The sequence below is a fragment of the Myotis brandtii genome, unplaced genomic scaffold (genome assembly GCF_000412655.1).
Source record: "Myotis brandtii unplaced genomic scaffold, ASM41265v1 scaffold126, whole genome shotgun sequence".
NCBI lineage: Eukaryota > Metazoa > Chordata > Mammalia > Chiroptera > Vespertilionidae > Myotis > Myotis brandtii.
In genome coordinates this window covers 1,241,304-1,262,834 of record NW_005354425.1, presented here as the reverse complement: position 1 = coordinate 1,262,834, position 21,531 = coordinate 1,241,304, and the positions used below count along the sequence as shown (strand labels likewise).

General features: G+C 40.4%; 1 pseudogene; it reads left to right on the top strand.

The window, feature by feature from the left end:
* The first annotated feature begins 9,443 nt into the window (after nucleotides 1-9,443).
* On the top strand, nucleotides 9,444-10,097 carry LOC102240584 (annotated as a pseudogene).
* The last annotated feature ends 11,434 nt before the right edge of the window (nucleotides 10,098-21,531 follow it).

Here is a 21,531-nt window from a genome sequence, read left to right as displayed (position 1 = left end):
CTATCCCCCCCTTCCCTAGAGAAATAATTTAGGCAGGATTTTGTTCCCATATCCCCAGGGTTGTTTTTTTGTTTTCATTTTGCGCGCGTGCGTGCGTGCGTGTGTGTGTGTGTGTGTGTGTGTGTGTGTGTGTGTGTGTTTGGTGTTTTTTGTTTTGTTTTGTTTTGGCTATTTGTTTTGACAAATCAGGATGGACCATTTTAACAGTAAGCAAAAATGTTATTGTCTTTCTAGCTAGTAACTGACCATCATTCTGTTGCCTCTCAAGAGAAGATGAGGGAAAATACCCACATTCCCAAACCCATGAAGATACCAACTCCATCGGCACTGGCTCTACATTACCATGAATGAGCACCCAGATTTCTTAGCAGCCCTTCCTGTCCACCAGGAAGGCCCTTTCCACCTTTGAATCCTCTTCCATCACATTCCTACCTGTATTCTAGCCAAGTCATGGCTGTGGATAAAAAGGAGCCACATGCTAAACCTGACAAACTCAGGGAAGGCCTGTGCGGCGGCCTTACAAACTCAGAGACCTAAGTAACCACATAGGATGGTCTGAAAGTAAACCTTTCAAGCTAAAAGCAGGTCATGGTGGGTAGTCATGTCCTAGGCTAGAATCTTCTCTGACCAAAGTCAATCTTTATGTTAACCGAGCCTGTCTATTGTATTTTGCATCTAAGATAACATACCTTTGGAATGTCAAGGTAACTTCCCTTTTTCGACCCTAACAACCACACCAGAGCAGAGACCACCACAAATCCCCTCATAGTTATAGTTATCAAGTGTTAATTGTTGACTGTTAATTATCCTGTACCCATCTATGTAAAAGATGTATATGCCTATCATTTTTATCCAATCCCAGAGGCCCCCCCTCCTTTTTGCTTAGCCAATCTATCACCAGTGAATTTCATGTAACTCTTTTGATTGTAATCTATAATAATAAAAGTGTAATATGGTAATTAGACCGGACAACCAAACGACCTTCCGGATGTCCTTCTGGACAACCTTCCAGACGAAGCTGGGGCTGTGAGGGCCAAGGCAAGCTGCCATGTTTGCGAGGGCTGAGCCCCTTGCACGAATTTTGTGAATTGGGCCTCTAGTGTATAAAATAAGGTGCAAAACTGCCATTCTCAGTTGAGATTCTGTCTCCCAGTAATTGTCGACAGTTTGGTTCAAGTAAACTCACAAAAATTCTCCACAGGTTTGAATGTTTCTTACATTGATACTGCCCATTGCTGCTGCCCAAACGCACTGTACATTTTCTTACCTCCATGCCTTTGCATATGCTGACCCCTCTTCCTAGAATGCCCTTCCAAACCCTTCCCTGCTAAAGGGAATCCTGTGCCTCCTGAAGGGCTTGGGTGAAACCTCTCCCCCCCCCCCCCATTTGGAGCACATTGCTCCTGCAGGATTATAGCCTCTTTCCAGTTTGTATTGGTTTCCTGTGGCTGCTGTAACAAATGGTCACAAACTGGTTGGCTTAAAATAACACATTTATTCCCTTCTAGAAATCAGAACTCGGTATCACTGGGCCACACTTCCTCTGGAGAGTTTAGGGAAGGATCCATTTTTGCGTCTCCCAGCTCCCTTAGCTGCCAGCATTCCTTGGCTTGTGGCTGCAAATCGTCTTCTCTTCAGTTGTGTGAAATCTCCCTCTTTCTTATATAGAGACGTTTGTGATTGCATTTAGGACTCACCCAGATCATCCAGGATGATGTCCTTATCTGAAGACCCTTGACTCAGTCACCTGTGTAAAGACCCTTTATGGGAATGTTAGCAGGTTCCAGGGATTTCAATGGGTGTATGTCTTGGAGCAGGGGTCCTCAAACTTTTTAAACAGGGGGCCAGTTCACTGTCCCTCAGACCGTTGGAGGGCTGGACTATAGTTTAAAAAAATTATGAACAAATTCCTATGCACACTGCACATATCTTATTTTAAAGTAAAAAAAACCAAAATGGGAACAAATACAATATTTGTATTTGCATGTGGCCGCGGGGCCGTAGTTTGAGGACCCCTGTGGAGGGTGGGGTGGGGAGAGGGACGGCCAGAGAGCATTTTTCAGCCTGCATGTCTTTGGGATGCATTTTTCATCCTATTATACTAGTTCTTCAAGTTTTAGAGAGGATTGATTTCATTCTGCCTCATAACTAAGGATCTGGCAGGAGAGTGGAAGGAGCTAATGCTTAGTCCCAGGGCCAGAAGGACCCAGTGATTCCCGTGACTATTTCTGTTACCTTGTACAAGCTGTTTAACTTTGTGGAACCTCCTTGTGCTCATTTGTGCAGTGGAAATGGTATCGACCTAAATGAACCTTACAGAGTTATTTATAATAGTTGAACAAGTAAAAGCCAACAACAAGCATATACTCAAACTTAGACAGCCTAAATGTACAAAAGTGAGGGACTGGGCAAATATACATCCAAACACCAGAAAATCATGCAATCATTAAAATGCCATCTATAGCCCTTGCCAGTGTGGCTCAATTGGTTGGAGTATTGTCCTATACACCAAAAAGCTGGCGGGTTTGATTCCCAGTCAGGGCACATACCCAGGTTGTGGGTTTGATCCCTGGTTGGGGCATATGCGAATGTTTTGCTCTCACATTGAGGTTTCTCTCTCTCTCCCTCTTCCCTTCATCTCTCTCTAAAAATCAATAAAAAGATCTTTAAAAATAAAATTAAAAAGCCATCTATATTATTGACGAGAAAATTTAGGTTATGACACAGCATGCCAGGTGTGATCATATTTTGCTTATGATCAAATAATGCATATGTGATATATGTGAATTTAGTTACTTAATCACACTGTGCCTCAGTTTCCTCATCTGTAAAATGGAGATAATGATAGTACTGACCTCACAGGGTTGCTGTAAGGATTGAGTAAAATAATACAGAAAGGTATTTAAAATAATGCCTAGAACACGAGGAAGCACTGAATAAATATTAGCTATTTTTATTGTTACAGTCAAAGAAAACATTCTCAAAAAGTGTGCCTATGTCTACACTGTATGTGTGTGTGTATAATATTAACACATATTTCTGGGTAGTGAGACTATGAGTAATTTTTATTCTTGCTTTATATTTTCTGTTCTTAAAATGTTTATTGGGGTGGGGGTGGAGGTTAGGTGAAGAGGGCCTAACATCTGGTAATGTAAGATGATTTGACTTTGGGTGGTAGGCATACTGCAATATACAGATCTTGTATCATAGAAACCTACACCAGAAACCTATATGATCATATTAGCCAATGTCACCCCAATAAATGTGATAAAAATGTTTACTCATTTTACATTGAACATGTGCTTTTTAAATTCTTTATTGTTGAAAGTATTACAGATGTCCCCCTTTCCTCCCATTGTCCTCTCCCAGCCGCCCCTGTCCTCCAGCCCAGGCCTTTATCCCCCTATTTTCTGTGTCCATTGGTTATGCTTATATGCATGTGGGCGGGGGAGGGTAAAAGGTCAACCAATGACCATGTATTTTTATAATACAAAAATGAACATTTCAGGTAAGTTTTATACTTTTCAGTTTGCTATATTTCTATGACATACAGTATCAATATGGTAATTAGCATGGTGCTATTATAATTAAGATAATTTCTCCTATAATCCTGCAGGTCCTTGACCATCAGTTTGTACATCTCCCATTATCTTTCTGTTGAACCAATAAAATTAAGATGTTCTAGAAATTTGATTTGTTCCCATTTGCTTTTCATTCCTATCTGCTTAAATATTCCCCAAATTTTGATCACTGTGCATTCTTTATAAATTGAAGTTTCAGAGAGTACATGTATATGTATATACACTCACACACATGCTGTATATGCCTGTATGTCTCCATATAGCTATGTAATTAATATTTCATATTATCTTTATAATTGTTGAGAAGCAGAAATGCCTACCCTGAATTTCCTGAAATGTGAAGTTGCTCTCATCTTTCTCACATGTGAAATGTGTCTTACGTTGTTGCTACTATAGTCATCCTCTGCCGACGTTAACAATATTAATCACTAGAGGAGCTTAAATTTCAAGTGTAAAGCTAATTAATAGATGATATACACTGATATGGTAAGGATTTCTGGTTGCAATTTTCCTGATTTTGAACATGCTGTATCTTTTTTTTAATTTAAAAATAATCTTGAGATTTCTGTGGATTTAAGAACAAATGCATGGGAAAATTACTGATGAATTGGCTTTGAAATGAAAGGTCTTGCCTCTGACATTTAAGATAATTAGATTCTGGTGCACTTCTTGGTAAGCTGGATCTCTTTTTCTGTCTCTACTGTGCCTTTTTTCCCATCAGCATGCCCATCCTTGAGTTTGTTTTTTGTTGTTTCTATTCATCTGTCTTCTCTCCACTACATTTCTCACTCTTTTTTTTCCAATCCCCACTCTGATCATAATATAAAGCATATATAAAAATGGATTTGTTGTATTAAATTGAGTTTTCTTCTTGATAACTTAAGTAGGGGGAGGGAGGCATGAAGAAGCAGAGCACAGGGCATTTTTAAGGCAGTGAAAATACTCCGTATGAGACTCTAATGGTGATACATGTCCTTATATATTTGTCCGAACCCATCGAATGTACAACACCAAGAGTGAATTGTAATTTGAACTATGGACTTGGGTTCATTGATTATAGCAAATATACCACTAGTCTGATGGGAGATGCTGATAATGTGAGAGGCTGTGCTTCTTTGTGGGTAGGAGGTACATGGGAACTGAACTCTAATTTCTGCTCAGTTTTGCTGTGAACTGTTAAAAAAAATAAAGCCTATTTTTAAAAAGTAAGAAGCATGAAATATTTTGTTTTCCTTTTTGTAAAAAACAAAACTTAAATGTAGTTCTTTTGTACTTATGTGAAATTTTAATTTTTCTGCCTGTCGATGGTTCTAATTATTTTCCCCCCCCCCCATCCCTGAAAGATTGGAAGGATGCATTCCAGTTCTCTTGCCAACTTGTTTGGCATAATTATGAAGACTAGCAAATGTGTATTGAGCACTTTGAAGACTTTGATGAAAAGTGCTAGGTAAAAGCAAAGCAATTTTATTGTTAGAATGGGGGGAGTGAGTCAGAAATTTTAAGGTGGACACCTCACTGTTTGACTCTGGAAGCAATGCAAAGCACAGTGAACAGGTACTTGCTAATCAAACTCAGGCTTTGGTACAGCTGTGCTTGCTCAATTACACCCATGTACAAATTTAGCATACATTAGGGGAATATGATTTTTGAATAAACTTGATTGGAATTCTTTGGCAAAGCAAAAAATCCTTTATAATGCAAATGGACACCCACTAATTTATATCTTTTGTAAGATGGGAGTTAATGCTTTAGGTTTTTTTCAACTCCTGTGCCATTTAAAATCCAATTGCTGTGGGGGCGGGGAGAGGAGAATCTCTGGGGAAGTTGCATTAACTCCTTCAAATCTGAGGAAGCCATTTAGTCAATGATTGTTTCTGGGAACTAAATAATACCCTTGTCACCTGAAAGATTTAAAATAGTCTTTGTAAGTGGCTCCACAGTCTCTGAAAGAACATGACTCATTCCTTTGTAATCTGAAAGAAATCCAAGTGTCAAAAGACACTGGGAAATGGCCTTAAGTTAATACTTCTAAATACAAATATAAGAGGTTTGAAATATTAGGAAACCATTATGATATGGGTTGAAAGTTGATGGGTGGAGTGAGTATAGTAGGATGTGGCTGAAAGGGCAAGGATGAATTGGCAACCTTTCTATAGTAATCCTTGGGGAAAATCTTGCTGGCAGATTTAAGGGTCTTAAACTCTGGCTGTACTCTGTGTACCACAGGTTGTCTTATTCTTTGCTCAGGAGCCTCCCACCCTGCATTTCTGACTGTCCCATGCTTACACAGGGCCCCATAATGTTTGTTCTGCCAACTCTACTTTGGGTTACTGATCCCCTCAAGCAGCTTTTGGATCCATCTTCTGCACATGACCAGTGAAAGGAAATTAAGTGTATTAGAATGCCTTCCATTAGCACTGGGAGATAGATTGCATTCCTGTACCTCTTAAAACTAATGTTTTGACAATATAAAATAGGGCTGTGGAGGATGAGGTTCTCCAAGTTTGGGTCAGCTATTGCCTTTCATTGACCTCAGTGGATGCCACTTAAGGGAAAAATACGATCAGGGTTCACCCTATGGAATCATTGCTTAATATTGTAGATGACTCATTGGAACTAGTGTGTTAGAAAATCACTTCCAGATGTGTAGCAGCAACTTTTCCAAATAAACTCTGGAAAACCGGGTTAGTTTCTTTTTATGATCTTAGTGCCAGAATCGAATCTTCTTGTATATGGTTAGCCAACAAATATTTGGAGTTCTCATCCTTGTTCACTTACTTTTAAATTGGTACCCACATAAGTGTGTGGGGCTGCCTTCAGCCTGCTTCCTTATCCCATATCAACTTCTGCCCTCTCCACACCTCCCATCTTCTCACAGCGATGAATGGCCTGGAAGCCTTACCTACTGCTAGCCCAGGCCGCATTCTTTATCATTATCAGCAAACATATGTTGAGCATTCCTATGTGAAAGCACCTTGCTAGGTACTGTGAAGGATGGCTGAACTTCCTAGTTGGAGAGCAGCAGAAGTAGGGTTAATCCAGCAGAGTGACAGAGAATGTGAGCTCTGCTCTGGTGTCAGCATGTGAGTTGAAATGTCACTTTCTGGTTGTTCAATATTGGGAAAGTCACTTAATTTTTCTAAATCCCAGTTTCTTTGCATATAAAATGGGAGTGATGGTGATAGTAATACCTACTTCATAAGGTAAGTGTGAGGCCTAAATGAGATAATCTATGGTAAACACTTGGCATCAGCTCAGTTAGTGTTAGTTATTATTATTCATCTAATTTGCCGCCATGTGTAGTTTGTTTGTGTGGTTGTATTTGTGTGTGAAAGGAGACCATGAAATAGGAGTTTGTTAACTGATGACCTCAAAGAAGCAATTGCAGGGTTTAATTTTTGGGGATTCTCTTTAAATCGATTTCATTCCAGCAGAGAATTCATTGGCTTCTCCTTTTCAACGAATTGGGCCCTGTTAAAAGAGGTAATGTGTTGTCATCTCCTTGGAGGCATCAGATGACAGGTCTTACAGATCACCCAATAGTCAAATATTCTAAAGTAGCACAGCCTGAGCCTGGAGCCCTTACCAAAGCCACACCTACTTTAACAAGGTGTTTTTGGTAAATAAAATCTTACGTTTTACATTCTATTGATTTTTTTCACAACTTCTTATCACATTGTATTTGAGCAGTTTTCTATTGAATCAATAAATGTGTATCTATACTAGAATGTGATGAAAACATTTCTAGAACTTGAAAACTGCATCAGAAAAGGAAAAGATCATAATAATTACTGTTCAATAGAAATGTATGTCTCTGTTCTTTTCGAAGAGTTAAAAATGGTTAGGAATTTGTGAAACTGATACAGAAACTACTGAAGTAGTTGAAAGCATGCACACCAGAGTTAGACAGCCCTGGTTTGAATCCTGACTGTATTAGTTTTCTGTTTCTGTGGCAAATTGCCAAACAGCAGCTTAAAATAACACTTCTCATTTCAGTTTCTCTGGATCAGAAGTATGGGCAGCGCTCAGCTGGAGTCTACTCAGGGTTTCACAGGTGTTGGCAGAACTGTGTTCTCATGTGGAGGCTCAGGGGCCTTTCCCAAGGTCCTTCAGGTTGGCACAATTCAGTTCCTTGTGGTTGTAGGGCTGACAGGTCCGTTTTCTTGCTGGCTCTGAGCTGGGGATAGTTGTCAACTCCTAGAGGACACCCTTAGGTCCTAGCCATGTGGGGCTTTCATAACTGGTCTGCTTCTTTAAAGCCAACAGGTGAATCTCTCCAGGAAGGGCTAGTTCCTCTTCTAGGAACACCTGATTAGGCCAGGCTCAGGATAATCTCCCTTTGATGATCTCAGAGGCAATTTATTAGTAACAATCAGGGGAGTAGTGATATCTCATAATATTCATAGGTCTTACACTGAAGTGGAGGGGATTACACAGGGCCAGTAGACTGGGAACAGGCATCTTGGGATACTGCCTACCACACTGACTGTATTGCTTACCTGGGCAAGTTGCCTAACCTCTCTTAGTCTTTGTTTTCTCTTTGATAAAATCTGAGTAATGATAGTATTTTCTACTTTGTAGGATTATTTTGAGAATTAAATGAGATACATATGTAATACATTTAACACAGCACCTGGTGCTTAGCAATAAATGTTTTCAATAAATGTTAGCTTTCAATACATGTTAGACTCATGGTAGAGAAGAGCTCATTTTTCTTTTTCTCCTCTTACCTTTTCTTTCACCGGACCCCACCCCATTAATGAAATGGCTTTGAAGGTACAGCATGTGAGCAGATGGTAAAGGAGTTGAGGTTTTTTCCCTAATTGATTTCCTAAGAATAAAGGTTATTTAAAACACATTTTTAAGCTAGTTGCTTTGGCATGTCTAGAATCTGGTGGTCCATGAGGTCCGAAAGGTTGGCGACTGCTGGTTTAAGAAAACCTTTGGAGTAGTGGTTGCCAACCGGTGGTCTGTGGACCACTGGTGGTCCGTGAGGTCCGAAAGGTTGGCAACCGCTGGTCTAGATGAAGGCCTTCGTACAGATATCTTTCTAATTTGATTCTTTGCTAAATGTATGCATGTGCAGGACACAATTCATGCTCCCTTTTGCCCTGGGGTTTGAGGTATGTTTCCTAGTTAAGGAAAAAGTTTCAGATATTAGTCTACCTATGAAAAAACAGTCTCGTAGATCAGTGATGTATACTTGAGAATAACTTTGATAACAAATGCTTACTTTGTAGAGCAGGAATATCAATTTACAGGACCTTCACTGGGTTTCTCACCTTTAGTCTAAGGATATTCAACAATTCAGCCTCACAGTAGTCCTGAAATTTAGACTTGTTTTATTCACATAAGCTCCCGAGACACAGTCATTGTTGTGGATTTGACTATCCCCTGAGAGTTCCAGGGCCATCCCTAGAAGATGAGTGTGTATTGCTTCTTATTGAAATTGATTATACTTCAGAAATAATTGGAAAGTAAATTCCCACGTGATAGTTGTTGAGTAGCCCCATCTTGCTGTTAGGAGTGGAAGGGAGGGGAAGAGGAGAGCAAAAAACCAAAGAGTGGAGAAACAAAAAAGGTAATGATTCCAATTTACAAATGGAGGGAATCACTTTTGGAGAATTTGATTCTTAGTATGGTACTGACCTTGGGTGTCACTTTTCACAGTAATGACATAAACATTCCATTTAGTAATAACAAGCCTGCATGTTTATCTTCCCTGTGAGAAGTTGGAAGTTTTGGAAGTTTGTGTGTAATCAAGACCCAGCCAGAGAAGGGGGCTAGCTTTTGAAACCTCTGCCTGGCCAGCCTCATTCCCTGGCCATTTCCGATGCTGCTTTTGGTTGGGGGCCATCCCACATATAAAGCAGGAAGATGGTGGCCACAAACAAGGCAAAAAAGTCGCTGGAGTCTATCAACTCTGGGCTCCACTTGTTATGAAGAGTGGAAAGTACGTGCTGGGATACCGGCAGAGTCTAAAAATGACCAGACGAGCAAAGTGAAACTGGACATCCTCACCAACAACTGCCAGTCTTGTGGAAATAGAGTACTACACCATGTTGGCCAAGACTGGTGTCCATCACTACAGTGGCAATAATATTGAATTGGGCACAGCATATGGAAAATACTATAGAGTGTGCACACTGGCTCTCACTGACCCAGCTGATTTCTTATATCATTAGAAGCATGCCAGAACAGACTGGTGAAAATTAATTCACGCAAAAAATTCTTTAATTAAACTGTCCAGAGCTTGTTTTAAAAAAACAAAAAAAGAAATGTCTACTGGGTGGGACTGAGGAACCTTAAAAGTCTACAGGATCCCTGCCCCCACTGGGCTCACCTACCACACCCAGCATGAGTTCCCTTTCTGTGACTCTCACTAGCACACGAGTGTCCTGCAGCATTAGATGTCTAGGGAGAAGTCAAGTTGAGGGGAGGAGTTATGAGTTGTTACCTCATTGAGAAGACCTCAGTTCTTCCTTTGGCCATAAAGGGAAGTCTAAAAAGAGGCATAAGGATTCTCTTCCACATCTGTACTTTAGGCTGTCTGCCTACTCCCTAAAGATTTTACCTGTATCTTCATTTAAAAAATAGAATTGATTAAAAATTTTTGTGTAATAGAGGTCACTGTCAAGAGAATGAGAAGGCAGAATGGGAGAAAATATTTGCAAAGCATATATCTGATAAAAGATTAATATCCAGACTATATGAAGAACTACAACTTAACCAAACAACTTCATTGAAAATTGGGCAAAGAACTTGAAGCGACATTTCTCCAAAGAAGATACGCAAATGACCAATAAGACACTCAACATCACTAATCATTAGATAAATGCAAATCAAAACCACAATGAGATGCATTTTCACACCAAGTAGCTGTTATTTAAAAAACTGGTGTGGCTTAGTGGTTGAGCGTCAACCTATGAACCAGGAGGTCACAGTTTGATTCCCGTCAGGGCACGTGCCCAGGTTGTGGGCTTGATCCCCAGTGTGGGATGTGCAGGAGGCAACCAATCAATGATTCTCTCTCATCATTGATGTTTCTAACTCTCTCTCCCTATCCATTCCTCTCTGAAATCAATAAAAAGTATATATATATTTAAAAAAAATAGAAAAGATGTAAAACAGTAAGTGCTGGGAAAGATGTAGAGAAATTGGAACCCTTGTGCACTGCTGTGGGAATGTAATATGGCGTAGCCATTGAGGAAAAGAGATTGGCAAGTTCCTCAATTAGTTAAATATAGAATTACCATATGACCCAGCAATTCCAGTTCTAGGTATATACCCAAAAGAACTGAAAGCAGGGACATGTCTAGGTGCTTGCACACCAGTGTTCATACCAGCGTTATTCATAAAAGCCAAAAGGTCCAAACAACCCAAATGTCCATCAGCAGGTAAACAAAACATGGTATATCTGTACAATGGAATATTATTCAGTCTTTAAAAGGAATGAAATTCTGACACATGCCACAACATGGATGAACCTTGAAAGCATCATGCTAAATGAAAGAAGCCAGACACAAAGGACAAGATTATGTGATTCTACTTATATTAAGTACCTATAATAGGCAAATTAATAGAGGCAGAAAGTAAATTAGAGATTACCAGGGGTAGGGGTGTGTGGGATGGAGGGATTAGCATTTAATGGGTACAGAGTTTCTGTTTGGGATGATGAAAAGATTTGGAAATGGATAGTGGTGATGGTTGCAAAACAATGTAAGTTACTTAATGTCACTGAAGTGCACTCTTAAAAATTGTTAAAATGGTAAATTGTATGTTGTGTATATTAACATAATAAAAAACAAAGTTGATTATGTGTTTTTTTTTATTATAACAATAATACTTGTGCTAGAAACATTTCAGGAAAAAACAGAAAAGGAAAAAAGGAAAAAATTACCCATAATTCCATCACTCATTTGACCACATTTACTTTTAACTGCCCTCCTTTTGTCAGTAGAAATGACAGTCACTTTCTACCACTTCCTGAATGGGTGGTACAATAGCACCTACTCATTCCTTGGTGAAATTTTGGTGCTCACAAACAGAAAAGAAGTAAAAAAGGCCACTGAGTAGTGAAAACCATGGCAGCCACTGTAGGCCGTGACCGCATCTTGGGAGCTGCTGCTGGCGAGAGCACAGGGTCCTAGGGTCAGTGGGCCTGGCTTCTAGCTACAGTTTTATGGGAAGTATATAAAAGGGCTTGCAGGTCTGCTCATTCTCATGCTACACATTGAGCTCTGAAGCAGCATCCCATTTAGTCATCATTCAAGTCCTCTTTATACTGGGTGTGGCTCTTATTCTTGTGTCCACTTTCAGCCATGTTGTCCCCTGAATACCTCGGGGCCTTCCAAAAGAAGCTCTGGCCACAGGTTCTTGAGGGAGAGAAAGATGCCACAGTATCACAGGGGGCCGCCTCTGCCTGTTTGCCTGATGAGCACCTCATTTACAGCCTGAAAGCTAAGCGGCTGCTCTCTGGTTGTGGTGTTTACAAGAAAGCAGGGCAAGCCTTTGAAGTGGCCAGAGGCTGAGGCTTCTACAGAAGATGCTAGTACATTCCTGAATTCCAGGAAACTCTTACTAGGCTAGGCCTCGATTGCTCCCTCAGAGAAACCTCCAATGGTCAGAGGAAAGAGGAAAAGGCTCAATGGTTTAGCAGGGAATGGGGCAACCTAACAGAAAGCTCGTAGGCATTTCATGGCGTTCTGCTTTGAATTCTGGAAAGAGATTTATTTGCTTTTCTGCTAGAAAACAGGATATTATTTAAATGTGGGATGAGAATTGCATTGTAGAGAGTAGATTTAGATGGCAAGAAATCCTTCAGCTGGCCCATCCTCTGCCTTATATATATTTAAAGCAGAGAACCAGTAATCCTGTTTTCCCAGAATTATCTTGATTGTGAAATATGTAAGCAGTGATGGTGAAGTAATTACACTGATCTTCCTCCTTAAACACAGTGGAATTCCTCATGCAAACATATGCTGTCCCTTGAATAGTCACCACTATAGGAGGCCACTGTTTCTCCCTAATGTTATTGCTCAAAACATGGAATTTCCCCCAGAATGAGTTTATGGGTCATATGAGGTTACCAGGGCCTTTATGATATAGTTCTCATATGTATTTATTTTTATCGTTAGATGAAAGTCTGTATTTTGATAATAAAGTAAAACTATCATTTACAAAAAAACCTGACTTCTATTGGTTTAATTACATTTCTCTAAGTCTACAATGACATCATTGTTGCTGTCTGCCCCCCCCCTCTTTTTTAGGCTAGGGCTTCACATAGCCTATTGAAATCTCTAGAATTTTTAAACACCTTGTGTGAGAAACTTGGATAAGGATTTCCCTCTGTTATTTTGGAGGTAGTATGTCATGCACACAGGAGGTGCTCAATAAATATTTCTTGGTGGATGTGTCTTGGATTTTTGAACGTTTGTCCCAAATTCTTTGTACTGTGAAGTTTATCTAATATTATTTGGAACACTGTAACTATCAGAAATCAACAGTGTGAATCCCATGTGGAGAGAGAAAAAAATAGAAACATTAAAATGGCAACAGTAGTAATCTATGGGGGTGGGATTCTAAGTGACTTTTATTTTCCTTTTAAAAATTTTTGATTAAAAAAATGTTTTCCCCACATTAGAGTAGAAGTTTCATTTTTTCCAATTCTTCTTTCTTTTTTTAAAAATATATTTTAATTATTAATCTCAGAGATGCAGGGAGAGGGAAAGAAAGATAGAAACATCAATGATTAGAGAGAATCATTGATTGGCTGCTTCCTGCATGCCCCACACTGGGGTTTGAGCCCGCGATCTGGGCATGTGCCCTGACCGGGAATTGAACTGTGACCTCCGGTTCATAGGTTGACGCACAATCACTGAGCCACGCAGGTCGGGCTCTTCTTTCTTTTTAAAAACTGAATAAATTTGACATGTAATGTTGTGTATGTTTAAGGTGTGCAAGGATTTACTTTGATGCATTTATATATTGCAGTATGATAGCCAGTGTAGCAATATTTATCACACTTACGTAATTATAGTTCAGTATTATTTTCTGTATTACAGTGTACATTGGATCTCTATGGGTTATTTGCTACTCATTACAAATTTGTACCCTTAAACACCATGACTATTATCCCCACCCTCAGTCCCAGATTAAAATTTTTTCAATGAACATGTATATTTTATAATTATACAAAACCAATACATCTTATATAAAAATAATGTAACCTGTTTATATGTGGTTAGTAAGGCAGTAGATCTCAAACTTTCTTGGGTCACACACTCCTTTGAGATTCTGGAAAGCTCTGGTGCCTTTTCCTAGAAAGATGTACACAGAGCATTTTCCATATAATATCAGAGTTTCACATCCCATGTTGCCCATCCAGAGATCACTTAAGACCCCAGATTAGGACTCACTTTCGGAATGGAGAAAGTGGCACCCAAAAAGGGGTTGGCTGCCAAATAAATGTGGAAGGAAGTAGAGTTATACGTGTGTTGTTAACATCAGTGTGGGGACATTTGATTTAGTAGCACAGCCTTTGGGTCAGGCTATGTAATTCAATCAGGAGGCTTTTTTAAGAGAGAGGGGATTTTCCATCTGTGAAAGCCCAAACGTCCTGTTCTTCTATAGGGTAGGGAGCTAACCCGGTATAAGTAAAAACCCTTGAGGGTGGGACTGAGGGCCCAGCTCAGCCTAAGGTTTATGTCTATGTAAATGAAGTCCCTGACAGGATTTTTACCAGCAGCAGCAAAGAAAAATAAGTGAGGATGGGGAGGGAGGATGGGGGTGGTGTGCATGGGAGTTGATCCAGGGCTGGGGATTGGTGGTAGATGTAGTTCAAAATGGCAAGGGGTTAGTAAGAGGACTATTGGCCATGGCAGGGGGGGGGGGGGGTCCAGGTTGAAATGAGAATGAAAATAAGGCAGGAATGTACTGTCATATTGAAAGAATGGGCTTATGTTAGTCTAGCTGGAGAATGTACTGGGGAGTAGGTATAGAGATTCTTTTCTGGGAAAAGAATAATTTTGTTGTTATGATAGTGGTTCAGCCACATGCTGTAGGTAGAGGCAGGGTTGTTCTAAGTCTGTCTCATGGTGGCATTAGCAAGGGATGAGGGTTAGCCTTGCAAAATTCTTAGATCAGGACTTGGGGGAGTGCTTCTTACTGCTGGGCATGTGTGACGGGGATACACTTTGGATTACTTTTAGGGGAAGAAGCAAAAAGATGTACCTGTGGGCACATTCAGTAAACAGTAAATGTGAGCTGGAGGAAGGGAAAGATGGGGAGAGAGAGGCTGTTTAGGAGAAAGTTTGGCAATGGGGAGGGAAACTATTATCAGCACAAATGGAACTTTGCTTGAGTCATCAACTTTCTGGTTTAATTTGAATGCCCAACCAACACGATTTTCTACTTCCTGACACTTTACATTTCTTCTTGAAGGTGTGTCTGGTTCTATGAAAGTTTTTATATATGACATCGTGAATTTACCAAAAGAGAAGCCAATGGGTGATTATTTATGTTATGAAAGTGTTCAGTAGCAGGGCTCCTTTGAACAGCTACCCAGATGTTTGTATTTCAGTGAATATTTTGTAAATTGTGGTCATCTTGAAAAATTGGGAGAGGCAGAAAATCTTAATGCTGAAGGTTAGAAAGATATTGACAATGGATTTGTAGTTTGCTCATTCAATCATTCAAGATAGAATTTGGGGGAGCTGGGGACAGCAGTGAATAAGACAAAGATTGCAATTATAGAGCTTTCATTTTGGTTGTGGGGGGGGGAGACAGAAAAAGGAAGTGGACAGGCAGTGCACCTTCAGCACCTTGTGATAGGGCTGGGATGGGAAGGAAGTACAGGTACTAGCTCTGGGTTTGAGGAGGTGGGTAGCAATGGATAGACAGAGCGGCCATTTATACCTAGAAAGATTGGCAGCTTATGCAGTGGGGCTGGGGGAGAACTAGGCAGAGGTTTCAGGATCAGCAAAGATGGCATAACAGGCCCATTAGGAGATTACCGACTGTGGTTGGAAGGCCTGGGCTGGAAGCTGGGGGTGGAGGTTGGATCTTAGAAGCCTTGAACAGTTTGAGCTTTTTCCTGCACGTTATAGGGAACCATTACAGGGGTTTAAACAAAGGAATACTGTGATCCAACTTATGTTTTATCAAAAGTGTAACTGTGTGGGATCAAATTAGCCACTGAAAAGGTGTTGAAAAGCCCTGCCCATGTGCCTCAATTGGTTGGGCGGCGTCCTGTGCACTGAAAGGTTACTAGTTCGATTCCAGTCAGGGCACATGCCCAGGTTGCAGGCTCAATTCCCAGTAGGGGGTGTGCAGAAAGCAGTCAGTTGATGTTTCTCTCCACCTCCCTTCCTCTCTAAAAATCAATTTAAAAATATTTAAAAGTTTGGGGGGTAAAGAAGAGAAGGTGTGGAAACAAATTAGGTAAGTGCAGATTGGTAGCTGATCTTTTTACAATGAAATATTCAGGCTGATTTAGTCTCTGTCACACAAGGAAGATGCAAGTATTTCTCCCTTTCAAAGAAAGGCTCTTCACAGATACAGCTCCTGCTTTATTTTCCTCAATAGTTTTGTATGCAACTCTAAAGAGTAGTTTTCCATAATTCAGCATATTGCTCCTGGAAAATGTAGAGAATGGGGCAAATTTTCAGCCTATGGTATCATTTTATGGATTAATTTCCATTAGAGCTGACCTTCTGGCTTTCCGTGCATAATAAATATGAGTAAAACATCTGTTCATGTCATTCCCCTGCTTAAAAACCTCTGCTGGCTCCCCATCGCCTACACTAGGAAACAGTCCAAACTCATTGCCTGGGCATACGGGATCCTCCGTAAACATGCCTTTCCAGCTCATGTTGGTCCTTTCTCCCTATTCTGTTCATCTTCGGACTCTGAGCACATGCTGTTACTCCATGCTGTTATGCTCTCTTTGCCTGGAATGCCTTTCTTTATTCACCTTGCCTGCCATGAGCATTTTTATTCAGTCCTTTAAGGTTCAGCAAACCTGCTGCCTCCTCTCTGAGCCTCCTTCACCAGTGGATTTAATGTCTCCCTTACCTGCATACCTGCAGCACTCTCTTTGTCTCCCATGCTAGCCCTTACCCCATCGTATTTTAATTCTCTCGTTAGTGGTCTATCTCTCCCTTGAGCCGATGAATTCGTGAAGTATAAGGCCCATACCTTGTCCATCTTTGTTTTCACAGCTTTGTAGCCCACTTCCTGGTTGATACTCAGTGACTTTATGGAGCTAAGCTCTGTGCTTGGATTTCTGTTTATAAGATCTCCAGAAGAGCCCTCAGGGAACGATGGAGCAACCTCACTTTTGTACTTGGCTGGGCAGTGGGATCTATGGCTACAGTGTAGGATCCTCAGACATTAACACCTAACCATTCTAGTGAGGAGCACCATGGTTTCTGTACTGTCTGTACTGGGGACTTACCTCTTACTAAATATTAGAGGGACTTTTTTAGGTATGGGGAAGCGAAACTGAGTAGGTTATTATTAAAGAAAAATTGCAGTTGACATTCATTATTATGTTTCAGGTATACAGCACAGTGGTTAAACATTTATATAACTTATTAAGTGTTCCCCCAATATTTCCAGTACCTACCTGGCACTATGCATATTGTTGACTATATTCCCTATGCTGTATTTTACATCCCTGTGACACTTTTGTACCTGCCATTTTGTACTACTTAATCCCTTCACTTTTTCAGTGGGAAGGTTATTTTTCTCTCTCTTAGTTTTCTTAATAGCTTTGCAACTCACCCATTTAATGTGTATATTTCAGTGGTTTCTAGTACATTCACAAATAATGGGCAACTATGACCAAAACCAATTTTGGAACATTTTCATCACTTCAAGGTTTTTTACTTAAGACTTTCAAAAAACTTTTCATAAGGGTCAACCCCTGAGACACCTCTTTCAAATGGTATGTCTGGTGACAGGACATTTGTCAATAGGGAGGCAATTGGCTTAAAAAAGGAAACAAAGATTATAGATAGGGCAGGCATTTTTCTAAAAGTGGAAGGTGTGTAAAAAAGCTGAATAGCGAAGGGATGATTGTCCAAGGGATGTTAATCTAGCTAACTAAATCCACAAACCCATAGAACATCAGTGCACTTTACCTTTACATTTTGTTCTGCTTAGAATGCAAGGTATGTTATGGTTCTATTTATAAAACTCAGGAAAAAAATCAGTGAGATTTTTTTGTTGTTACAAGTTTACAGTGGGCACCAAGATCCAAGGCAGGTTATAAATTAGTTGACAGGCACAGAATGAATATGATCTAATTTCTCATTGCATGAATGAATTATTGCAATAATTTTGTATGTCTGTGTGAACTTGTTAATTCTTTGATTGTTAGGAAGAAAGCCATTATGTATAACCAAGGCACATTTTCTCTTTTTGTCAATAATGGTTTGCTAAAGAATTGAAAGAGTGTTCTTCTATTTTTAAAAAGGTACTTTGTCATTTTCACAATTTATTCAAGGCTTTCTTTTCATTTTCACCTCTTTTTGTCTTATCTCTGAGTCATTTATATGCCTATTAACACAAAATGAACACAAAAGGTCAGGAGTGATTGAATGCAAATCAGTTTTCCTACTGTCAGCCAGCATATTGAGTAAAGTTAAAATTATTGGTTAAAATGAAGTTTTGGGGTATAGAGTTCATCAAAATTTTATTTATTCATTAGCAGATACTCTAGATTATTGCATAATATTTGAGTTGACTGTAATAAAAACTACTTGCTAACTGAGTTGGAACTAATATAGTATGTATTCAGACTTGCTTATTTCATGATTTTAAAAATATATAACTTTGTTTTAAGTTTTAAAAATAGTTCTTCAGTTTGTATAAATAGCTAAGTAGACTTGGAAAAGGGAAATAATTTGGCATTTAAAAAGATTTCCTCCCTATGCAAAAACTCTGAAGAGGAAAAAATGTGTTTTATTTTTTCCTCAGTGTTTCTATATTAGATTTAAATCTTATTTTGCTGATTCTTAGAACAGTAAATTGTTTCTAAATTAAAGCTGGATATGATAATTAGTTCTGAAAGCCTTAGTTAACAATTACTTTTCCCTCTCATTGTGTGCTGCCATTTTGGCTTGGAAGGCATATGCATGTAAGATCAGTCTCTTTGTATTACTCAGCTGGTTGTCCCTCATGAGCCACAAAAGCTTCTGGCTTTGTAGTTCTCAGGGCTCTCTGCTAAGACCTGGTCCCCTGACAATATCTTACTGGTTCTTTTTTTTTTTTTTTTGGTAATTCGATTCTTACCCACTTGAAGTTGAGTCAGCTTCCCCCTTCCCCAAAGTAAAAGACCTAAGGTGCTAATCCCTATTCATTGATGGCAAATACTAAATTGAAAGTAACAGTTTACAAATGCAAAACTCCTCATCCAATTGCATTACATACTCTCTAAGCCAGTCATGCTCAGCATCATCAGGTTGATGAGAAGGCAAGATCTCAGTTCGGTTAAAATGATAGGGAAGTTTGAGGAAGCTTTAGCAAACCCTAAAATGCAAAGTCAATTCAAGGAAATGAAAAGTGGTAGGAGCGAGGGTGGAGAAATGTTTTTAAATTTAGTTTGTATCATGGTTAAGAGCGCTGATTCTGGAGTCCATCAGATATAGGTTTGAATCCCATCTCCACTAATGTGTAACACTAGACCTGCCTGAGTCTCAATTTCCTAATCTGTAAAATGGGCATAATAATCTCCCTTGCAGGGTTTTTGAAAGAATTAAATGAGATAATAGATATAAAATGCTTAAGCAAGTGGTAGAGAAAGTACAAGGCACTCTATTCCTCCTTCCAGATGATTACAGTCCTCCTAAGGAAACTATTAGGCAAACTACCCACAAAGCTGGTCTGTGTTCTATATCAGTAAATGCCACAGTGGTCATAAAGGCAATAAGGGCTGTCAGAGGAAGAACACGAGTCAGAGTGTGGATTAGGATTAAGCATGACCCAATGGGTCTCATGAAGTATGATTTCTCCCTTACTTGTTAGCTTTAAGAAAGGTCAGTGTCTTGAATGCAATTTGTACGTGGGATTTTGTGCCAAGATTTGCTCTGATAAACAATCTATTAAAATATGTTCATCTGTTTTGCCAAGTTGAGTTGTACTAATTAAAAAGATGGCCTCCCCTCCCCTAGCATCATCACCAAGTTATTTTAATTCAAAGGATTTTCAGTACTTGGAGCTCCTACTGCGAAAGAGGAAAAGAAATGATCTGGTGAAGGTAATCTTATGATTTAAACAAGAAAAGGTCATAACAAAGTCAAATGCTGTTTATTTTGAACATTATGAAAAAAATTCCATATAGTTATGGTTTATTGCCAAGCTGTGTAGGGTCCTCCTCTAGAAATCTCTAGTGTGTCGTAGTGACATTTCTCTCTTCTGTTAGTCACAGCACAACTTTTGCTGCTCCTCATTCTCCCACTCTTGACAGTTACTTAGTCTCTGATCTTACGGAGTTTTCAACAAAAGTAGAACACAGCATGCAATTTGGAAAATACTGATTCATTTTCTTGTACGGAGATGGTCAGGGACCACAAATACCCATACAGGGACGTTTTCTGATTGATATAGATGTGGATAGATGGGCTTGTACACGCGAGCATGCAAAAACACTTGTGCATTCGCTTTGCTGGAACAAGATGTGGCAGTGAGAGAGTATGACAGATGCATGGAAGCCAAGTGGGGCTATAAGTTACCATAGCTTCAGTGATTAACTAGACCAGGGGTCCTCAAGCTACGGCCCGCGGGCCACATGCAGCCCGCCGAAAACATTTATCTGGCCCGCCGGGTGTTTTTGCCGCCGCTGCTTGTTGTTTAGCAGCCGACTAGTTTTACTTTAAACTATAGTCTGGCCCTCCAACGGTCTAAGGGACAGTGAACTGGCTCCCTGTTTAAAAAGTTTGAGGACCCCTGAACTAGACTGTCTTGGGTTTATTTTTCTCCCCACTAAACTGTGAGTTTTTCAAGGGTAGAGTCTGGTTCTTTTTCATCTCTACATTAACAGGTGCCAGCACAGGGCTTAGAGCATAGTAGGGACTTGATTAATTTCCCTTACACCCAACTCTCTTTTCTGCATTTTTGGAAATTGCATGCCCCCAGTGGCCATTTTGAGCATGAAGTGTTATTTTTAAGATACTCTCTTTTGAGAAAGCACTCCAAAGTGTGCTACAAATGTCTGAAACGAAAAGGGAGCTGGATGCCCAGAGGGTTTAGAGAAATCCCCAAGAGAAGGAGGTGGAGAAAGGATGGGAAGAAGAGACTCATTGAGTAACCCTCTCTTTTTGAGTATGTTATTTCTTTCATAAGATTGTTATTTTCAACTAGAGGCCCGGTGCCTGAAATTCGTGCACTGGGGGGAGGGTCCCTCAGCCCGGCCTGCGCCCTCTTGCAGTCTGGGACCTCTCAGGGGATGTCCGCCTGCCGGCTTAGGCCCGCTCCCCACACAGTCTGGGACCCCTCGCTCCTTACTGATCAGCTTGCTGCTCTTTAGCGCTGCTACGGAGGCGGGAGAGGCTCCCACCACTGCCGCTGCACTGGCCAGCCATGAGCCCTGCTTCTGACTGAGCGGGGCTCCCAGAGCGCACTGACCACCAGGGGGCAGCTCCTGCATTGAGTGTCTGCCCCCTGGTGGTTAGTGCACATCATAGTGACCAGTTGTTCTGGTCGTTCTGCCTTAACAGTCACTTAGACTTTTATTATATAGGACTAGAGGCCCGGTGCACAAAATTCGTGCTCAGGGGAGGTGTGTGTGTCCCTCAGCTCAGACTGCACCCTCTCCAATTTGGGACCCCTCGAGGGATGTCTGACTGCCCTCTCACAATCCGGGACTACTAGCTCCCAACCGCTCGCCTGCCTGCCTGCCTGATTGCCCCTAACCGCTTCTGCCTGCCAGCCTGATCACCTCCTAACC